Source organism: Telopea speciosissima, chromosome 1 (assembly GCF_018873765.1).
Source record: "Telopea speciosissima isolate NSW1024214 ecotype Mountain lineage chromosome 1, Tspe_v1, whole genome shotgun sequence".
Taxonomy (NCBI): Eukaryota; Viridiplantae; Streptophyta; class Magnoliopsida; order Proteales; family Proteaceae; genus Telopea; species Telopea speciosissima.
In genome coordinates, this window is record NC_057916.1 from 55216957 (window position 1) to 55236103 (window position 19147).

General features: G+C 45.7%; 5 non-coding genes across 5 annotated transcripts; all 5 read left to right on the top strand.

Moving 5' to 3' along the window:
• The first annotated feature begins 17165 nt into the window (after positions 1-17165).
• On the top strand, positions 17166-17306 carry LOC122649285. The gene has a single exon (XR_006331250.1). It is a non-coding gene; the product is annotated as a small nucleolar RNA snoR134 (small nucleolar RNA).
• Positions 17307-17634: 328 nt separating this feature from the next.
• LOC122649223 lies at positions 17635-17726 on the top strand. The gene has a single exon (XR_006331197.1). It is a non-coding gene; the product is annotated as a small nucleolar RNA Z223 (small nucleolar RNA).
• A 338-nt stretch (positions 17727-18064) lies between these two features.
• On the top strand, positions 18065-18179 carry LOC122649229. Its single transcript, XR_006331203.1, has one exon. It is a non-coding gene; the product is annotated as a small nucleolar RNA Z278 (small nucleolar RNA).
• Positions 18180-18371: 192 nt separating this feature from the next.
• On the top strand, positions 18372-18489 carry LOC122649228. Its single transcript, XR_006331202.1, has one exon. It is a non-coding gene; the product is annotated as a small nucleolar RNA Z278 (small nucleolar RNA).
• A 258-nt stretch (positions 18490-18747) lies between these two features.
• LOC122649255 lies at positions 18748-18853 on the top strand. The gene has a single exon (XR_006331225.1). It is a non-coding gene; the product is annotated as a small nucleolar RNA snoR97 (small nucleolar RNA).
• The last annotated feature ends 294 nt before the right edge of the window (positions 18854-19147 follow it).

The following is a 19147-nucleotide window of genomic DNA, read 5'->3' on the forward strand; positions in this document are numbered from 1 at the left end:
GATCCGTCAACTCGGTAGATCTCATCGTTTGCTTGCTCGTGATCGACTCGGCCGTCGTTTCGTTCCCGCTCAGCTCTTCTTTAACCAGTAAGTCTTCTCCGCCTCGTATGTCAGTTGGTAGTAGTCCTATGGGCGAACTGCTCGCCAGGACGGCAGAGGGCGCGAGTTTGAGCCGAGAACTCCCCGCTCGCTCTCCCACCATAGACCTGTTGGGCTCGACCTCAGACGAGCCCGATGTAGTGGAGCTTCGTCAGGCCGAGGTGGCCGAGCCCCCGTTACACACGGAGTTTAACCACGCGGCCCAATCCACAGCCGCAGACCGGGCCGAGAACTCCGGGTCGTCGTCATCCGATGAGGAATCAAGTGAGGGAGATGCGTCCGAGGTGGGGGTTGGCTCGGTCAGCTCGTCTACATACGCCCCTGAGCCCGAGGAAGGCAGTGTCGGTACTGTTCTGAGCACGATCTCGGAGGCCGACCTCGACTATCTGAGGACGACCTACGCCATCCCCGAGGACATTCAGCTCCGAGTTCCTAATCCCGGGGAGATGGCCTGCTTCATCAGGCCCGGCGAGGTGGCTCTGTACGAGACACCCTTCAAGTATGCGTTTCGACTCCCCGTTCTCAGCCTGGTGGACCAGATCTTGGACCACTTCCACCTGTCTCCTGGTCAGCTGGTGCCAAACTCTTGGCTGGCCGTGTATGGCTTCTACGCTTTGTTCTGCGAGATGGGCCGAGGTGCGAGCGTGGCGCTCTTTTCTCGGCTCTTCTTCCTGAAGAAGTCTCCCAAGAAGGGGTGGTACTACTTCTGCCGCCGATCGGGGAAGAGTGCGGCTCTAGGCGGCCACAAATTTCTGGTCGGCGCGCCGACCTTCAACAAGTATTGGAAGCCCCGTTTTTTCTTTGCTTCTATTCCCAACAGCCCTCTCCGAACCGAGTGGAAGGAGATGAACCTCAACTATGTCAATAGGGTACTACCCCTGACCGAGAACGAGATGACCTCGCTCGACCTGATCCCCCAGCGTCCGCCCTTCGATGTCCTCCAGCTTCAGGACGAGGGGTTTCTTCAGAGTTGGCATATGACCCCTGGTAGGAACCCTTACCGAGCTTGTCTCTGTAGTCCGAGCTGACCCCTTTACTTTAGTTTTCTTTTCCTTTTCTGACTTGTTTTTTATGTTTTCGGTTTCTCTTGCAGTGGTCGGCCATATTCCTCCTATGGACACAGCTCGGCTAAGGGCCGAGACCATCGCAGATAGGAAGAAGAAGAATTCAGAGAAGAAACCCCGGGGCTAGTCCTCCAAGGCCTCCAAGGGCAAGGCCGTAATGCCGGGACCGTCGGACGCGGTGGTCGGTCTGGAGGCCGAGAAGAACACGGGTCCAGCCGGGTCTCCGAGGAAGGGGAAAGGCCGAAAAGGTGAGAGGAGCCAGCCGAGAGATATCAAGCGTCAAAAGCTCTCGGTAAACCTGACGAGTGGCGGCCTTCCGCCCGTGGCTTCTCCCACCAACATCTCCCGATACATCCTGGGGAGGGCTTCGGCCAACAATGTCCCCGTGCGGCCGACCTGGCGCCTCTTCCCGGGGGACTCGGCCTTGACGTCGGCCGCTCACGCCAAGGAATGGCTTGATGCAGGTCGGCTTCTGGCCAACAAGGAGAAACTCGAGGCGCTGTCCGACCCCGAGCTCCTCTCCACCTTATTCCAAGATTTTAACATGGTAAGTTTTCTTGTCGGCTTTCGTAATTAGATATGATCTGGGTAATTTGTCTTGATTTTTGTTCTCATGCTTTTTTGTAGGGGTTCGCCAAAGCAGTGGAGACCATGCTCCGCTTCGAGCGGCTCCTGACCGAGAACTATTCCTTGGACGTCCAGTGCAAGAAGGCTTATCAGGATGCCCAGGATGCCGTTCAGAGGCGTCGGGAGACCCAAGAGAAGCTCACCGCTGCTGAGGCCAAAGTGGAGAGCTCTCAGGCCGAGGTGGCCAGACAGAGAGAGAAGGTCCGGGCTCTGCAGGCTCGGCTCGCCGAGGTGAAGGAGAAGGCCAAGGAAGATCTGGCCACGGCTCGGAGCGCGGCAGTCAGCGACTATCTTAAATCGGAGGAGTACGCCGATATCTGCCATGAGATCAGGAAGCCACTCTTCGCCGAGGGTTTTGAGGCAGGCCGAGCTGAACTTTTGGCCGAGATCAAGGCGGCGTACCCTGATCTCAATCTCTCCCATTTTGATGATGATGCGACTACCTTCGCAGGGGAGATGGGGGATGAGGAGGGAGCCGAGGTCACCCAAGCTCTGCCCCTCGAGGCCCCTACTCCGGCCGACGTCTTCCCTCTGGGAGCCGGACCCCAAGACCCTACTGCCGAGCCCAGTACCGTGGACGCTTCCGAGGTCGCCTCCAAGTCCCACGCCGAGGAGACGGAGATGTAAAAATTTTCTTTTTTTTTTTTTTTTTTTTTTTTTTTTGGGGCCGAACTGCCCATTTTGTAACCGTGCCGATCAGTCGGCTTACAATGAATAAAACAACTTATTTTTGCCAGAATTTGTCTAAGTATTTTAACTCGGCGCCCTCAGCATTCTTTTCCTTGCGTATTCTGTTTTGTTTGTGGCCAAGTTGCCGAGTCGTTTCACTAGCCGAGCTTAGGACTCGTCTCTTTTTCATCGATGCCTCATGTGGTCGGCGGTTTCGGCCATGCCACGCCCGAGGTCAATGTGATCCTCGCTTTGGTTGGTTAATTCGCCGCTTCCTTCGGTCCGATTGGAGAGGCTATCATATAAGCGGACGCGTGGCCAAATATCCTTCCTGGCCGAGCCTAATGCCTTAGCTTAGTTTTGTACTTTGTTAGGCTTGGCCAAATAAGGATGTCGGCCCTTGAGAGGTCGGCCAGGTCTATGAGGACAGGTCTTACGACTTGGCTGCCGACCTACGAGGGTCAGTCTTTGAGGTCGGCCAAGTCTATGAGGACCGGTCTTACGACTTGGCTGCCGACCTACGAGGGTCGGTCTTTGATGTCGGCCTGGTCTATGAGGACCGGGCTTACGACTTGGCTGCCGACCTATGAGGATCGGTCTTTGATGTCGGCCTGGTCGATGAGGACCGGTCTTACAACTTCGACTTGGGAGCTTGCCAATACGTTAAGTGGTGGAGAAAAGACTTTATTGAATCGAATGTCGGAACTGAAGCCGAATACAAGCATGCTCAATTATTGAAAAAACTTCTTCAAATTTTCCGAGTTCCAAGGTCTCGGTACCTTCTTGCCCCCCGGAGTCTGCAAGCGATATGTGCCAGGGCGAATTTGCTTGGAGACTATGTACGGGCCTTCCCAATTTGGTGCTAATTTTCCTTGTTGCCTCGGCTGGGATGCGCTGAGTTTTCTGAGAACAAGGTCCCCTTGACGGAAATGCCGCTCTTTGACTCTTGAATCATAGTAGCTCGCCGTCTTCTGTTGGTACGCCGCGTTCCGGAGTAGGGCATTTTCTCGGACTTCATCGAGGAAGTCAAGATTGGCTCTCAGTCCATCTTCATAGGTTTTCTCATCGAAGTTGAGCACTCAGTACGATGAGGCCATAACTTCAACCAGTGCGAGGGCTTCGGTCCCATAAGCGAGGCGAAATGGACTCTCCCCGGTTGGAGTTCTTACAGTCGTCCGATATGCACATAGGACGCTTGGGCGTTCTTCCACCCATCTCCCCTTGGCCTCATCCAACCTTCTCTTAATGCCGGCGAATAATGTTCGGTTGGACACTTCTACTTGTCCATTTGCTTGTGGATGAGCTACCGAGATGGGTCGGAAGTCAATGTGGAAGTGCTCACAGAACTCTCAGAAGGCCGGGTTGTTGAATTGCGCGCCATTATCAGTGATGAGAACTTTCGGTAGCTCGAACCGGTAGATGACCTTATCTCGGAAAAATTTCTCCATGTTCTTCTCAGTGATGGTGGCAAGGGGCTCGGCCTCGACCCACTTGGTGAAGTAATCGATCGCTACTACTACGTATTTTCTGTTTTCCGATGCCGGGGTGAAATCTCCGAGAATGTCCATTCCCCACATAGCGAATGGGATTGGGCTCAGCATTGAGGTTAACTTCGTTGCTGGTTGGCTTGGGATTGGCGTGAACAGTTGGCACTTCTCACACGTCTTCATGTATCTCATGGCCTCTTCTTGCATTCTTGGCCAATAGAATCCTTGCCGAAGTATCTTGTATGCAAGAGCTCGGCCGCCCATGTGACTCCCGCATATTCCCTCATGCACCTCGGCTAATGTATACTCGGCCCCCTTCGGTCCCAGACATCGGAGAAGAGGGGCCGAGATTGCTCTTTTGTAGAGTACTCCGTCGATCATCGAGTACTTGGAGGCTCGGATCTTGACCTTCTTTGCTTCGTCTCGGTTCCCCGGGAGCAGGTCATTCTCCAAGTAGTTGACAATGGGGTCCAACCAGGTCTGCCCGTCCTCTTCAATGTGCTTTACGCTTTCTTCTTGTAAGGAGGGCTTCTCCAATATTTCTATGTATACTGATCGGCTCAGGTATTGGAGGTCGGCCTCGGCCAACTTGGATAAGGAGTCAGCTGCGGCATTCTCTTTTCTCGGTATTCTAGTCATCTCAAAGTGCTCGAGCTCGGAGATCAGATCTCGGGCTCGGCCCAGGTATGCTATCATCCTTTCGTCTTTCGCCTCGTAGTCTCCGTTGACCTGGTTGACCACTAGTTGGGAGTCTCCTCGCACCTTCAACCGCTTTATGCCCATAGCTTTGCTGACTCGAAGTCCAGCTAGAAGGGCTTCATACTCAACCTCGTTGTTCGAGGCGGGAAACTTGAACCTTAGGGCATATTGGACCAGAAACCCTTCGGGGCTTACAAGTATTAGGCCGGCCCCGCTTCCTCGGGAGTTGCTTGAGCCGTCGACATTCATGGTCCAAATTGGGTCGGCAGTAGCCCCGACCTCTTCGACTGTCTTTTCTTCTCCGACCTCATGTTCGGGCCCCGTGCATTCAGCAATGAAGTCGGCAAGGGCTTGTCCTTTTATCGCCGTCCTCGGTCGATAGCTTATATCGTATTCACTCAGCTCAACTGCCCAGGAAATCAGCCGTCCCGAAACGTCGGGTTTGTGCAATATCTTCTTGAGTGGCTGGTCGGTCAGTACCGCGATCGAATGAGCTTGGAAGTATGGCCTTAGTTTCCTTGCAGCCGTGACTAGAGCGAATGCTACTTTCTCGAACCCAGAGTACCTAGTCTCGGCATCAACAAGAACGTGGCTGATATAGTATATCGGCCTTTGAGTTCTACTCTCTTCCCTGATCAACACCGCACTGACCGCTACGGGAGTGGCGGCTAAGTAGACTTGAAGCTCCTCTTTTGGTTCAGGTCGGCTGAGAAGAGGCGGGTTCTCCAAATATTTCGTCAGCTCTTCAAAAGCTTCCTGGCATTCGGACAACCAGATAAAGTCTTTTGGGTTCCGGATATTCTTTAGGGCCTTAAAAAATGGTAGGCACTTGTCGCCCGATCTCGACATGAATCGCGTCAACGCCACCACACGTCCGTTTAGCCTTTGTACTTCTCGGATTGTCCTTGGAGGACTCATCTCTTGGATGGCTCTGATTTTTGTCGGATTGGCTTCTATGCCTCTGATAGAGACCATGAAGCCGAGGAACTTTCCCGAGGTTACGCCGAATGCACACTTGGCGGGATTCAGCTTCATCTGGTTCTTCCTCAATACGCCGAAGGCTTCTTCCAGGTCGGCCAAGTGGTGCTCGGCCTTCAAACTTTTCACCAACATGTCGTCCACGTAGACTTCCACGTTCTTTCCGATCTGCCCGCGGAATATATAGTTCACGAGGCGCTGGTATGTCGCTCCGGCGTTCTTCAATCCGAACGGCATGACCTTGTAACAGAAATTCTCTTGGTCAGTTCGGAAGGCCGTGTACGACTCGTCCTCCTCATGCATCATGATTTGGTTGTAGCCGGAGTACGCGTCCATGAAGCTCAGCATCTCGTGACCTGCAGTGGCGTCGATCAAGAGGTCGATCCGAGGTAGTGGGTATTCATCTTTTGGGCAAGCCTTGTTGAGATCGGTGTAGTCGACACACATTCTCCACTTCCCGTTCAGTTTAGGGACCATGATGACGTTAGCCAACCAGGTCGGCAATTTCTCTTCTCGGATGAATCCTGATCGGCGAAGCTTCTCCACCTCTTCTTTGATTGCGGTTTGTCGATCAAGTGCGTAGTTCCTTCTCTTCTGCCGGATTGGTTTTTGACCCGGATCCACATGGAGTCGGTGCTCAGCTATATGTCTGGGTATGCCCGACATGTCAGCGGCCGACCAGGCGAAGACATCGGCGTTCGCTTTTAAGAAAACTCCGAGCCGCCTTCTTTGATCTTCATTTAGTAGTGATCCGAGCTGGACCACCTTGGTTGGGTCATCTTCGCTGAGATGAAGTGGGGTGAGGTCTTCCCCGGGTCGTCCTCTTCTCTCGATCAGCTCATCCCGCTGATCTTCGGGGAGATGCTCGGCGCACATGGCCATTCCTCGCACATTACCCTTGTTTTGCTTGACGAAAGTAGCGTAGCACTCTCGTGCCTTCTTCTGATCGCCTCGGACCTCGCCGACACCGTTCTCGGTAGGGAACTTCATCTTCAAGTGTGTCGGGGAGATGATGGCTTGGAGGGCGGTCAATGAAGGACGGCCGAGTATGGCGTTGAAAGCCACTATCGACCTTACCACCATGAATTTAACTTGGATCGTCGCCTGGCATGGAGCTTGCCCAATTGTGACTAGTAGGTCGATCGAGCCCTTGATGGTCGCGGCCGCTCCCGAGAACCCGTGAAGCGAGGTGCCTTCGGGCTTGAGCGCTTCGTCGCCGAAGCCAAATTGTCGGTACGCTTCTAGTGACATAAGGTCCACGGATGCACCGGTATCGACCAATACACGGTGGACGGGTCTGTTCGCAATTTCTACCTGCCCCACTAAAGCATCGTCATGAGGTAAACTTATACCTTCAAGGTCGGCTTCGGTGAAGGAGATCGTCACCGCCGGCTTGAGTTTCTTGGCGGGCATCTCGGCCACTCCGACAAAGCGCGCGTTTGCCTTAGCCTTTCGAGTAGTCTCTTGCCCAGGCCCTCCGAGGATAGTGTATATGGGGGCTCCCTTGTCATTGCTCAGCCCGGATCCGTCCTCCTTCTTATCGGCTCGGACCTTGTCATCGTCTCTTTCAACTCGCCTGTTTTCGGCCCTAGGCTCGGCTCTTCTTTGATCTCGGTCATCAGGCCGCCGACCTCCACGATCTTCTCGGCCTCCTTTGACATATCGCTTCAAGTGGCCCGCTTTTATCAGCTCTTCGATTTCTCTTTTCAGCTGATAACAATCTTCGGTGTCGTGACCGGTGTCCTTGTGGAACTAGCAATATTTGTTGGGATTCCGAGATGACCCCGTTTGCATCGGTCGGGGTCGGCGGATGTACCCCCCATCTTGTATTTGCATCAGGATCTCCTTGTGAGACGCATTCAATGCTGTGTAGTCGGGGCTCCGAGCTCGATCCGACCTGTCAGCTCGGCGATCTGTCCTTGGCCTTTTGTCTTCCCTTCGGTCGTCTGTTGTCGGCCTTTTCTTGTCGGTACGACCTTCGTTGCCCTTCCGGGCTTGGAGGACCTCGGCCATATTTGTGAACTCATTGCACCTCTCTAAGAGCTCGGCCAGGTTTCTTGTCGGCTTCCGGGCCAAGTCCTTGATAAGGTCCATATCGGCCAAACCGTTGCTCATAGCCGTATGGGCCGTGGCCTCATCCAAATCCTTGATATCTAAGGATTCCTTGTTGAAGCGGGAGACGAATGCTCGGATCGACTCGTCGGGCCTTTGCTTCACGCTAAGGAGGTTGACCGTTGTCTTCTTATGTTTCATGCTACTCTGGAAGCGCGTGAGAAAGGCTCGGCAGAGTTGAGCGAAGCTTTTTATGGAATTCGGCAACAACCAGGAGAACCATGAGGTCGCTGCACCCTTGAGGGATGCAGGGAAGGCTCGGCAGGAAACGATCTCGGTTCCCCCGTACATGGTCATCATCGCATTAAAGTAGTTGATGTGATCTGTCGGGTCGGTCGTCCCGTCATATCGGTCGAACGGGGGAGGTTTGAAACCTTTTGGTAGCGGTGCGATCATGATCTCGGGAGGATAAGGGTGACGCCCGACCAAAGAGTAGGCGTCCGGGGTCGCCTGTTTCTTCAACCCCTCCACTTGCTCGGCCAAGTCTCGTAGCCGCTTCTCCAGCTCAGTCTCAAGTGCTCGGCCAACCGGCTCCTCGGCCCGGGGTCGATAGGGTCGGTCGTCCCGTTGTAGTCGGCCATTCTGGTCAGCTCGGTCCTCACCATCCTTCCTTGTTCTTTTTTCTTCTTGGAAGTTGGACCCTCGGGGGCTCCCCTGTTGTTCTTCTCGGGGAGGTGAGTTCTGACGCCGGGGAGTATGACGCGATCCTTCTCCTTGTCTCGGCGTGCCCCTTTCAACCGGGTCTTTCCTTTGTTCTCAGAATCTCCTCGGCTGTTCGTCCTCTCCGATCCATCCAAAAAATACCGACCTCCTAGCTACAGAGCCGGCCGGTTCGATTTCCTGCCCTGTTCGCGGGCTTTGGCGATGTTCTTGTTCACCCCACCGAGCGCCTCTGCTGGGGCGCGGAGGTGTAGTCTTCTGACGAGACGGGTGCGAGGACGCGGCCCGACTCGGCTCGGCTCTACGCCGGCCACCATTTTGCTGCAAGTTTCTTTCAGCGCGCACCGGTGCTGGAGGGGCCGCGGCCAGCGGCTGGCCCATCAGCCCTCCTCGGGCCATCTGGTTCATGAAGGTGCGCAGCATCTCGTTGGTGTGGAGCATCTGCAGCTGCAAATCCATAACCTGTCGATTATTTGCCGGGGCTTCTGGGTCCAAACTCTCCGGCAAGGGTGGCGGTGCTGGTAGGCCGTTCCCGTCCAAACTTGGCTCGGCCTGTACCCGGCTAGCCGCTGCCGTGGTTAGCGCACCTCCCCCATTCCCACTCTCTGGAGGGGGAATGGTGCCCGTGATGGGTTGCGCACCACCTGCCCTAGGGGGTCTTCTGTTTATCCCCTGTCGAGAGGCTTCAGGGGGCGGTGATCACCTTGTCTGCACAACGGGTTGCGGCTCCTCCGTGCGGGAAGTAGAGCCATGCTGCCCTGACCTCGTGTGCACCATTATTATTGCTCTGGGAATTGATAGAAACGACGATGCTTGCTGATGTCGTTCCCACAGACGGCGCCAAATCTGTGCGTGTGAAAACCTCCGGTGCTTGGTTCGCCCGTGGATGAACCTGCAAAAACCAAGCAATGAGCGCAAGAGGGCCGGTGTGGCTCCGACCTAGGACTCTCCGATGCTCAAGTCAGGTCTCCAATGCGACAGCGTAACTGAGTAATAAAAAACCAGATGAGGAATAGTGCTCCATACCTGGGTATTTATAGAGTAAGGAGGAGATGAGACGGTTGGAAGAGTCCTAGTATGGTAGGAGTCCTTCTTTCGGAAGGTTCTCTCGCGTAGAGCAGAGTGGAGAGTTATTTTCGGGGTTGGACTCTTATTAAGGTAAGAGTCCATGTAGAGTGCGATTCCGTGATGCGCTAGGATCGTGGCTCGGTCCTTATCCCGTGATTCTCGGGATGTGCTGACGTGGCCCGGAGATCCCCGGTGGGGTGCTATGGGAGCTTCAATGGAGGAGGGCTCGGCCTACGAGGTCGGCCCGGGAGGTTGGTCTCGGCCATGAGCTCGGCTAGGAGTCTATGGCTGACCCGTACAATCTCGGCCTCAGCCACCGGCTAGCTCGCTCCACTCAGGCTTTGTCAGGTGACTTATCGGAGATGGGGTCGGCCCAATTTCCTGCTCGGCCCAACTCTGTTCTCGGACTGAGGTCGCGTCGGCCACGTGGCAGCCTCCGATAGGTGGGATGTTTTATGCCTCATCAACAGTCATATTCACTATCTTCAATACATTGAATTTTATTTTCATTCATATTCAATGTGCAGATATCTAGTAATGTGAATGGACATTCTATTGCAAAATGTGAAAAATATGGTATGAAATGCACGATATAAACATCTAAGTCAGACAATAATAGAAGAAGAGATTACTTCAAATATCCTACGGGTTGTTCATTTTTTCTTTGGGTGAACCAACTGAAGTGGTGTGCATGTGAACAAGGACAATGTAAAGTTAAGAGAATGAAAATAAAAAGAGACTGTGGATGCTCATTTTGGTGTTGTCCCAATTCGACTGGGATATGATTAGCCTTGCTAATTTATTTTTATTTATCTTACCTATTTGTTGTTTGATTTATATATTATAGATGAATCTCATAATTTACAAGAATTTACAGGATGATAATCGCGGTTGTGGGTTTTTCCAATGAATAGAAGAGGGCATAACCTCATCTTCCAGCCAACAGACTGATGTCTCAAGGGTTTGTCCAGAAAGTTCAACAGCTCTATCTGCTGTGCCGTCATCAGATTTTCTGAAAGGTTATTTGAAGAGTGCAATCACATCTTCAGATAATCAAGCCAAAATGTTCAAAGATGTCGTTGAAGCTGTTAATAAGTTAGATTTGAACAAAAATGAATATTAAATTAAGTTTTAGGTTGTTGAAGTTGTAAATTCAATTTTAAATAACTATAATTTGACATATTTTGGTTATGTTAGGAAGTGTTTGGTTCTGTAAATCAGTAGAACATTCCGTAGAATCATGATTCTGAATATTTAAAACCGTTTGGTTGAAATGGAACATGATTCGTGTGAACCCGGGTAATTCCACATTTAGCATCAAATTGACTCGTTACGAGGTGAATTCCAAATCGATTCCATCAAATCTACCCCTCACATAAAAAGGGTGATTTTACTGGAATCCACTTTTACGGACCAACCCTCGTGACTCTTCCAACTCTCGAAGGACAAAACCCTAGGAAGAGGTCTCTCTTCTTCAAGCTTTGAAGGATCGAACCCTAGGAAGCGCAATCTCATCTTCAAGCGCTGAAGGACCTAGGGGAACGCATCAGAGATTTCGTCTTCAAGCTCTGAAGGACCGAACCCAAGGTCTCATCTTCTTCAAGCGGAAGGTCTGATCCCACCAAGGTATGCTCACCCCATTTCTCTCTCTCTCTCTCTCTCTCTCTCTCTCTCTCATTCTCTCTGTCCCCAATCGCATACAACAATTTGAGAAGTTGAGATCTCCTGAGAACTATGCAATCAATTATCAGTTGTCCCTCTCTCCCTCTCTCTGGCAATGTCTCTCTCTGCTCTCTCTCACTCTGTCCTTCTATGATCGTTTTATAGGTTTTTTTTTCTCACATATCTATGCTTCTCTGTCCGAGTTAGGGTTCCTCGTATAATTTTTTTTTTTTTTTTTGTGTTTTTCTTCTAGGCGGTTTCCAATTCCACTTCGTTTCTTGCTACTAGGGCATTTGGTTAAAGTGAATTTCTTCTTCTTCCTCTCTCTTTCTTCTGTTCTGATTTATATAGTTTCCATTTCAAAATTTATTGAAAGCTTTGGAATCCCATGTAAGTTTGATGAGTAAGCTTGAATTGAACCAAAAATTGAGTCCAATTAAACCTATTAACTTTACTAGAAGAGGGCACAAAACCTTTGAGGCTACCTAAGGATTTGAATTTTCTGTTGTTGTAACCCATCTGTGGGTGTGTTGGGGAAGTTCATATTTGCACGATGAAAAGTTAATAGGTTTGAGGATTTCCTAAAAACATTAAAGCTTTAGATTTCAAACTATGGGTAGCACTCAGGGAAATGTTACGGCATCTAAGGGAGTTGCAAAGTTAAATAATGAACTTGATCATCTTTTTGTTCTTGTTCATGGCACCTTTGCTAGGTACGTGCTATCCAAAGATTGCCTTCTCACATTGTATTACTAAATAGAATCGATAAAAAATATGAAAATAAAAATAATACTTTGTTTTATCATTTTTTATTGTGGTTATCGTTATTGAAATGGTACTTTCAATCTTCATCAATGACTGCTGAAAAACATTCTTTCCTTGTTGGTTTTTGATCTGCAGCCAAATGGTAAAGTTTAAACCCTAGGTGTAGGCTACCTTCTAGAAGTCTTTTCTGTTCACTGATTTTAGCAGCTTAGTTTCAGCAGCAACAACAGCAACCATGTTTGTAATTGTTCACTTTCTATTTTTTTGTTTTCTTATTGAGTCTCTTTGTTTTAGTTTTCAGAAGACACAGTCCAAGACAGCTACTAAAAGTCTTAGCTGAGTTTGTGAGGTTCTATTTTTCGTTTTTTTAGGAAAGAAGTAGTTTCTAAAACTAGATTTAGAAAGTTTTCTTGCTTTGTGATTGAGCTTAAAGATGGAAACTTTGCCCTATAAATATAGGTCAATAACTACTGTAGTACACAATCGACATCAATACAAGTTGCTGCTAGTTGCAAAATACTTCTGGATTGAAGGGTGTGTATTTTGGGGTGGATTCCTCTTCTAATCTCTGAATTTACTTCTTCTACCTGTTACTGAGCATTCAAATCCTAAGTTTTCAACCAAATAAGGGTTAGGATTATTTGGATCAACAACCTTTCTGGATTCAAGGGTGTGTGTTTTGTGTGATGCAAAAGCCTTGAATCCAATACTTCTCCTTCACTGGAAAAGTGCATTATGTTGAGGGCAAAAGATATGCAATTTGCTTTTCTTAGTTCATGAAATCCAAATAAAGTTGCAGGAATTTCTACAGGCACCTCAAAGCCAAGCCAAAATTCATATTTTCAAGTATATATTTTGAGAAAATGGTGCCTAGGTGAGAGCACACATAAGAATTTCTTCTTTGTTTCGATAAAGTCACAACATTCATTTGATTTTCATTTGGGTAATGGAAAAACAAAAGACTTGGAAAAAAAAAAAAAAAAAGAGAGTTAAAATCTTACTTAAAGGAGCTCACGTTTACTCATGTATAATTCATTTGGGAAGAGAGGAAAGAGTAGGAAATTGAAAAGAGACTCGAAAAAAATAATAACCTTTTTTTTCTTCATGAAAATAACATATATACAGTTATTCACTCTAAATGGTTGTCTTAGCATCTTGTTCAAGCCTTCATGCACCAGGGGTGTAATCTAAGTAGTAGTTCAGTTATGAGATTATATATATTTTTTTATCTCAAACAAAAACTATATTTTTATTTTATTTGAAATTACGAATCTCTTTTTCTCTATAGTCCATGCAATAAATTATTGATCATATTGAGCTTATAGAAGCAACCAATCATAGTTCTTTTAATCTTTCTTGTATGCTAAATTTGGTGTATTTTACGTTTGATGACATAGTTAGTTATGACAATAATCTACACAATTTCAAGTAGTGTTTTCCATTTATACTTTTCTCTCTCACACATCAATTTCTTTCTTTGGGATATACGGATCACAAACAGATAATATTGATGCTGTTCAAAAGCTTGACTTCAACAAAGGAGGCAATTAAAACCATGTGTGGGCTTTATGATGTGTTCGATTTCTTCTTTTAAACTTAATTTTACAACTTGGTAGTTAGATTATATAACTACTCATTTCGTGGATTACAAATTTTTTTTATTTTTATGTAGTTGCATCTTTGGGTAATGATATTATCACTATTACTCTATTAGAGTAAGAATTTAGTGATTGTGATGGATTGTTCACATTTTTTTATTCATGTTGGATTGCAAGGTAATGACACAATTACATAAGTAGTGTGGTAGTGTTAATAGCAAGGTAATAACAATTAGTTTGTATAGGAGGAGAGAATTAGTCTGTAAAAACTCTTTTTATTGCATATGTTGGGTGGGAAAAAGAGTTAACGAATGACAGAAACATGGGAATCAAACAGTTTTTAAATTGAATTTTAGATGGATCCAACTGACAGACTCAGGGTAACCAAACAGTTTTCCAAGAAGTTTCAGGTCACAGAATCAAGATAACTAAATAGTTATTCAGGAGGATTTATATCACAGAATCAGAGTAACTAAACAGTTAATCTTTTAAAATTACAAATCCACACGAAGGCATTTTATGGAATTGAATCCAGAATCAAAACATGCACCAACATATTTAAGGTTGGTAATATAGATATTTTAACGGTTAAATACGCGTACCCCCTTAAAATGCACCCAATATTCCTCGTACCCCCTAGGGGTGTCAATGGGCTGGTTGGGGCCGATTTCGGTTTCGGTGTGACTTTTATAGAAATTGAAACTAAACCATTAAGAAATGTTCGGTTTCGGTGCGGTTTGGTTTCGTGTTGGTTTCGGTTTATGATAACGGGTTGATATCGGTTTGGATTCGGTTTGGTACCAGTTTTATATAACTAGTAAGGTCCGGTAAGTGTTAATTTTTCTTCTCTTTCTCTTTTAAGTACATAAAATATTTCAAATACATTGCATCTTTGTATCCTATGTCCTATGGCCTATGGATACAATTGGTTGGGTAATCACTAACAAAGAATATGAAAGTGAGAAACTATCACAACACATTTAGGGGGCAATGGGGCATTAGGCATTTATTGATTTACTTATTTATCGGGTTAGGTCGGTTCGGTTTGGGTTCAGGCCTAATGGTTCGGGCTATCGGTGCACCATCGGGCTAGCCCAAATCAAACCAAACCGTTTGCCTCTCTGGATCCACAAACCGAACCCGAACCATTAAGAGTTTGGTCCAGTGTGGTCCGGGCTCGTTCGGGCCGGTTTCATCGGTTCGGATTGGGTATTGACACCCCTATATCCCCCTAAGGTTTTGACAAGTCCATGTACCACCCCTGAAAATTCCACGTATCACCCTTACTTTACCCCCTAAAGCCATTTAAGTTCACACCAGACATTAAATGCTAAAAAATGACCAAACTACCCTTTCTTCTATCTTTTCTAAAATTTGAGACCTAATTGCCCTAACCTATTTGCTAAAATTTGAAAAGACCAAAATGCCCTCATCTTCCCTATCATCAACTTCTTTTACAATGTAAATACCCAATACCACCACCACCACCCACCATTAACACCATGACCACCGTACCGAACTACAAGAGATACAGGGAGATTGTTTCCAAACTTCCCACAACAGAACGTGGGAAGAAAGTGTTTTTCTTCCATGGCCACAAATGTGCACCACGTAGCCTAAAGTGACCCAAAGGATGGCATCAGGATGAGGAGTTCTGGGCAATAACTCGGCCAATAAGGGTAAATATCCACTCATCTGCTAGGTTTTATGTGTGTTCCTTTAAGACATCTACCTGTGATTCTTCTTCAAAATCGAAAACAAGTGAAGGCTGCAGGATGCAAGAAAACGAGAACCTAGAATGGAAATCGTTCTTGAATCTATTCCTAGATCGGAGAATGGGAATGTAAAACAAACAAACGGCTTTTTAGATATATATTTCAGAATTTATTGACCCATTTCCAAAACCCCCCAAAAAAAAAGAAAAATCTCAAAGAATCAGGACGTTTTGTCCATCTTCTCAACCTTTCTTCTTCTTCCGGCATAATTCCTAGAATGAAAATCAATAAACAGAGCTAACAAAGAAGCATTAACCACACAGCATTAAAACACCAACCCCAAATCCCAGAACACCCAAACCCATTAAAATGGAACCAAAGCATCACCATTGAAACCCCAAAACTGAACACGAATTGAAAGATCTGAAAATCTGTTACCAATCCCTTCCATCTCGGTCGTGTCCTAAGTGAACGCAACATATAATAACCATACATCACTGTACAGCTTGCTTCCAAGCTTGCAAGGCATAGTAAGCGTTCTTGAGTTTGGGATTCTCAAAGACTAGAGAAGGATTGACGGTGACATTCTCTCCTCTGTCACCAAACTTGTCCCTGTAGTACAAAAGCTGCCTCTGCCTGATATACATAGCTTCGGCATTCGTAAGGCCGCCATTGCTAGAAACGAACACATCTTGTTCTACTAAAGCGAAAGAAGAAGCAAACAAAAGGAAGAAATGTGAAGAATACACTTTTCTTCCCACGTTCTGTTGGGGGAAGTTTGGAAACAGTCTCCCTGTATCTATTGTAGTTCGGTACGGTGGTGATGCATGGTGTTAATGGTGGGTCGTGTGGTATTGGGTATCCACATTGTAAAAAAAAATGTTAATTTGGGGAAGAGGAGGGTATTTTGGTTTTTTTAAATTTTAACAAATAGGTTAGGATAATTAGGTCTTTTCAAATTTTAAAAAAAATAGTAAAAAGGGTAGTTTGGTAATTTTTTAGTATTTAATGTCTAATGTAGACTTAAATGGCTTTAGGGGGTAAAGTAGGGGTGGTACGTGGAATTTTCAAGGATGATACATGGATAATATAAAGGGTAGTTTGGTCATTTTTTAGCATTTAATGTCTAATGTGGACTTAAATGGCTTTAGGGGATAAAATAGGGATGGTACATGGAATTTTCAGGGGTGGTACATGAAATTGTCAGAACCTTAGGAGGAGGGGGGTACGAGGAATATTAGGTGCATTTTAGGAGGATATGCGTTTTTAACCCATATTTTAATGGATTTATACTAAGGTTGGTAATAAAGTAAATGATTTGATAAGTATTTTTTTAGTATAATTTGGATGACAATAATATTATTTTAATTAATATCAAATTTGGAAGATCAAGTTTTACCAAACCACACATTTTGTTGTATTATTGTTTCGAAAATGTTTCAGAACGGATTTGTCAAACGGTCATATTCATACACTGATATGTAGAACACTGTTCCAGATTAAAAACGGGAAGAAATGGTTTCTAATCAAGAACGGATGTTTTTTACAAGCCATTACCAACCGCTGCCTCAGGTTTATAATGAATCGGTGGAGGCCGGTCCATGTACGTTTTTGTATAGTTGAACCATGCGTGTCTTTTTATTTTCCCGGTTAAAGAACTATGCGTGTGAACTGTGAACCACAGGATGACGGTAGATCAATGGTAAACAAGAAAGTAGGGTTTATCTATCTATATAAATCGAGAACACAGCAGCCAGGATCTGGCAACTGGAAGTTCTTCATGATCACTCTCTGCTTAGTTAGGGTTAGGGTTTTCTGTTCAGTGAATAAGTAGCAATAGATAGATCTTAGCTACTCATATCATTCACTTATTCTACCATGGCAATCCCCGTTGTTGGCGACTTCCTTCTTCATATTCGTTGCTTCTCTGCGTCCTTTTTATTTTTATTTTTAATGTTTAGTCCGCACAGTGCACCCCGGGCTTCCCCGAAGAATTCACTGACGATGAAGCCCCATTGCGTGTGCTAAAGTGTGCCATTCAGTGTTGCAATTTAGCTTCGATAACTACAACGGCTGATCTGTGTCAAAGCAATGGCTAGATCATTATTCATATTGATTGCTAGTTCTGTTCATCTGTTGCCTCTCCAATAGCTCTTTATATTCTATATAATCACTCAAAAGAGCCTAGTCATGGAGGCAGATAATAAGCTTGGCGAGGTTAACGTGGAGGCTAAACTCTTCTCAATGGTTTTGCCTCTAAAGTTCTTCGCCACAGGTGTGACGCCTTATCGATCTCTGCAATCTTAACCTTTTTGTTGACATTGATATGTTGTATTTCATCTTCAGACTCAAATATTTCTTACATTGCAAAATAAAAAAATAAATTGGCGTTCGAATTCAGAAGCTTCTTATGCTCCAGGTGGTTTATGAGAGTGGGCAATGACGATTAAGTATACAGCTTTAACCAGTTCTGCTTCAGAGAATTCTTGATTGAAAGAGCTGATATGTATATCCGAGCCTGTTTCTGTTATTTTTGTTCTTTTGGTATGCTGTCGTTTGTTTCCTCCTCTCCTTTTCGTTTCTGATGGATATGCTTTTTAAAGTAGAATTAGGTTTCTAGATTCTCCAATTTGGGTGGTATTCATTTTTATTTTGTTGGAATCAAGTCACTCCTTAACAGGAATATTCTACTTGGCACTTGGGAGAGCTGCATTATGTGTCATATTAATTGCTCTTACTGAAGATCAAAGGTAGTTTGATATATTTTTTTCTATTTTAAGTAATTAGTGAGCCCCATTTATGTGTAATGTATTACCTATTATTGTGCTTTGTTGATTGGGTAGTTCTAAATGTTGTATCTTGCCTATGAGAATTTGATCCATGTTTGGCGTGTGGGGGAACCAATTCCCTGTTTGGCAGGGTGAACCTACTTGGGGAAGTTGCATTTCATATGAAATTATTGAATCTTACCTAGTCCATACCTCCTTGAGAATGTAAGGAGTTCAATGGCCTACTTGGTAAGGCTTTATTTTAATTTAAGATTTATTTCTCTTATTGAGGGTCATAAATGGTTTTATCTTAGTATTATGTATTTAGCTCTAGTCTGTATGATGCATTAGTTGTTATTCTTCTTTGTTCATTGGGAAATCTTATGTATTGGTGTATCTTGCTGGTGATGATTTGATCCATGTTGTCTGAGGTGTAGTGGAACCAAGACCCTGTTTTGCAGGGAGAACCTACTTGGGGAAGCTGCATTTCACATGAAATTAATGGATCTAACTGAGGCCATGACCCTGAGAGACTTCGAAGCTTTTTAATGCACCATACCCTTTTAAATACGGAGATGATAATATTGCTCTAATCATATTTGACTGTCTTATAGACATCAGATTTTGCATCCATAATATAGTTATGTCTTCTCACTTCATAATGAAGTCTGTATTGGAGTGCATAGTTTACATGAGTTGCTTTGGTTAACATATTGTGCATGGGATTCTCTTTGAAAAGGTCCTGTATTGAGTTTTAACCATCCTCATACCCTTTGATTACAAAATTGGTATGTGGCTGAAAAACTCATAGATTGTGTGTTGTCATCAGCTTCTTCTCTTGCATATATTGCGAGATTGGAGTTAAATCACAATACTACATTTTTATTGGTTAATATATAATTAATTGAACTAGTTGTAGTAGAACTTTTTTATATAGAATTATTTAGCTAGGGATGGGTAGGGGGTGTAAAGCATGATTGCTGGTGATGTAGATCCTCCGATACTTTCTAGAACTCTTAAAAAAAAGGGATTTCCCTCTATTTTTACCATTGTTGGTTACACAAATTTTGTAGGGGTGTAGAAATGGTATCATACACCATAATTTAAAGTTCCCATATGTTGCAATGTTGTTAAATTGTATAATTGCTCTGACTTAATTGTCCCATTATTAGGTGG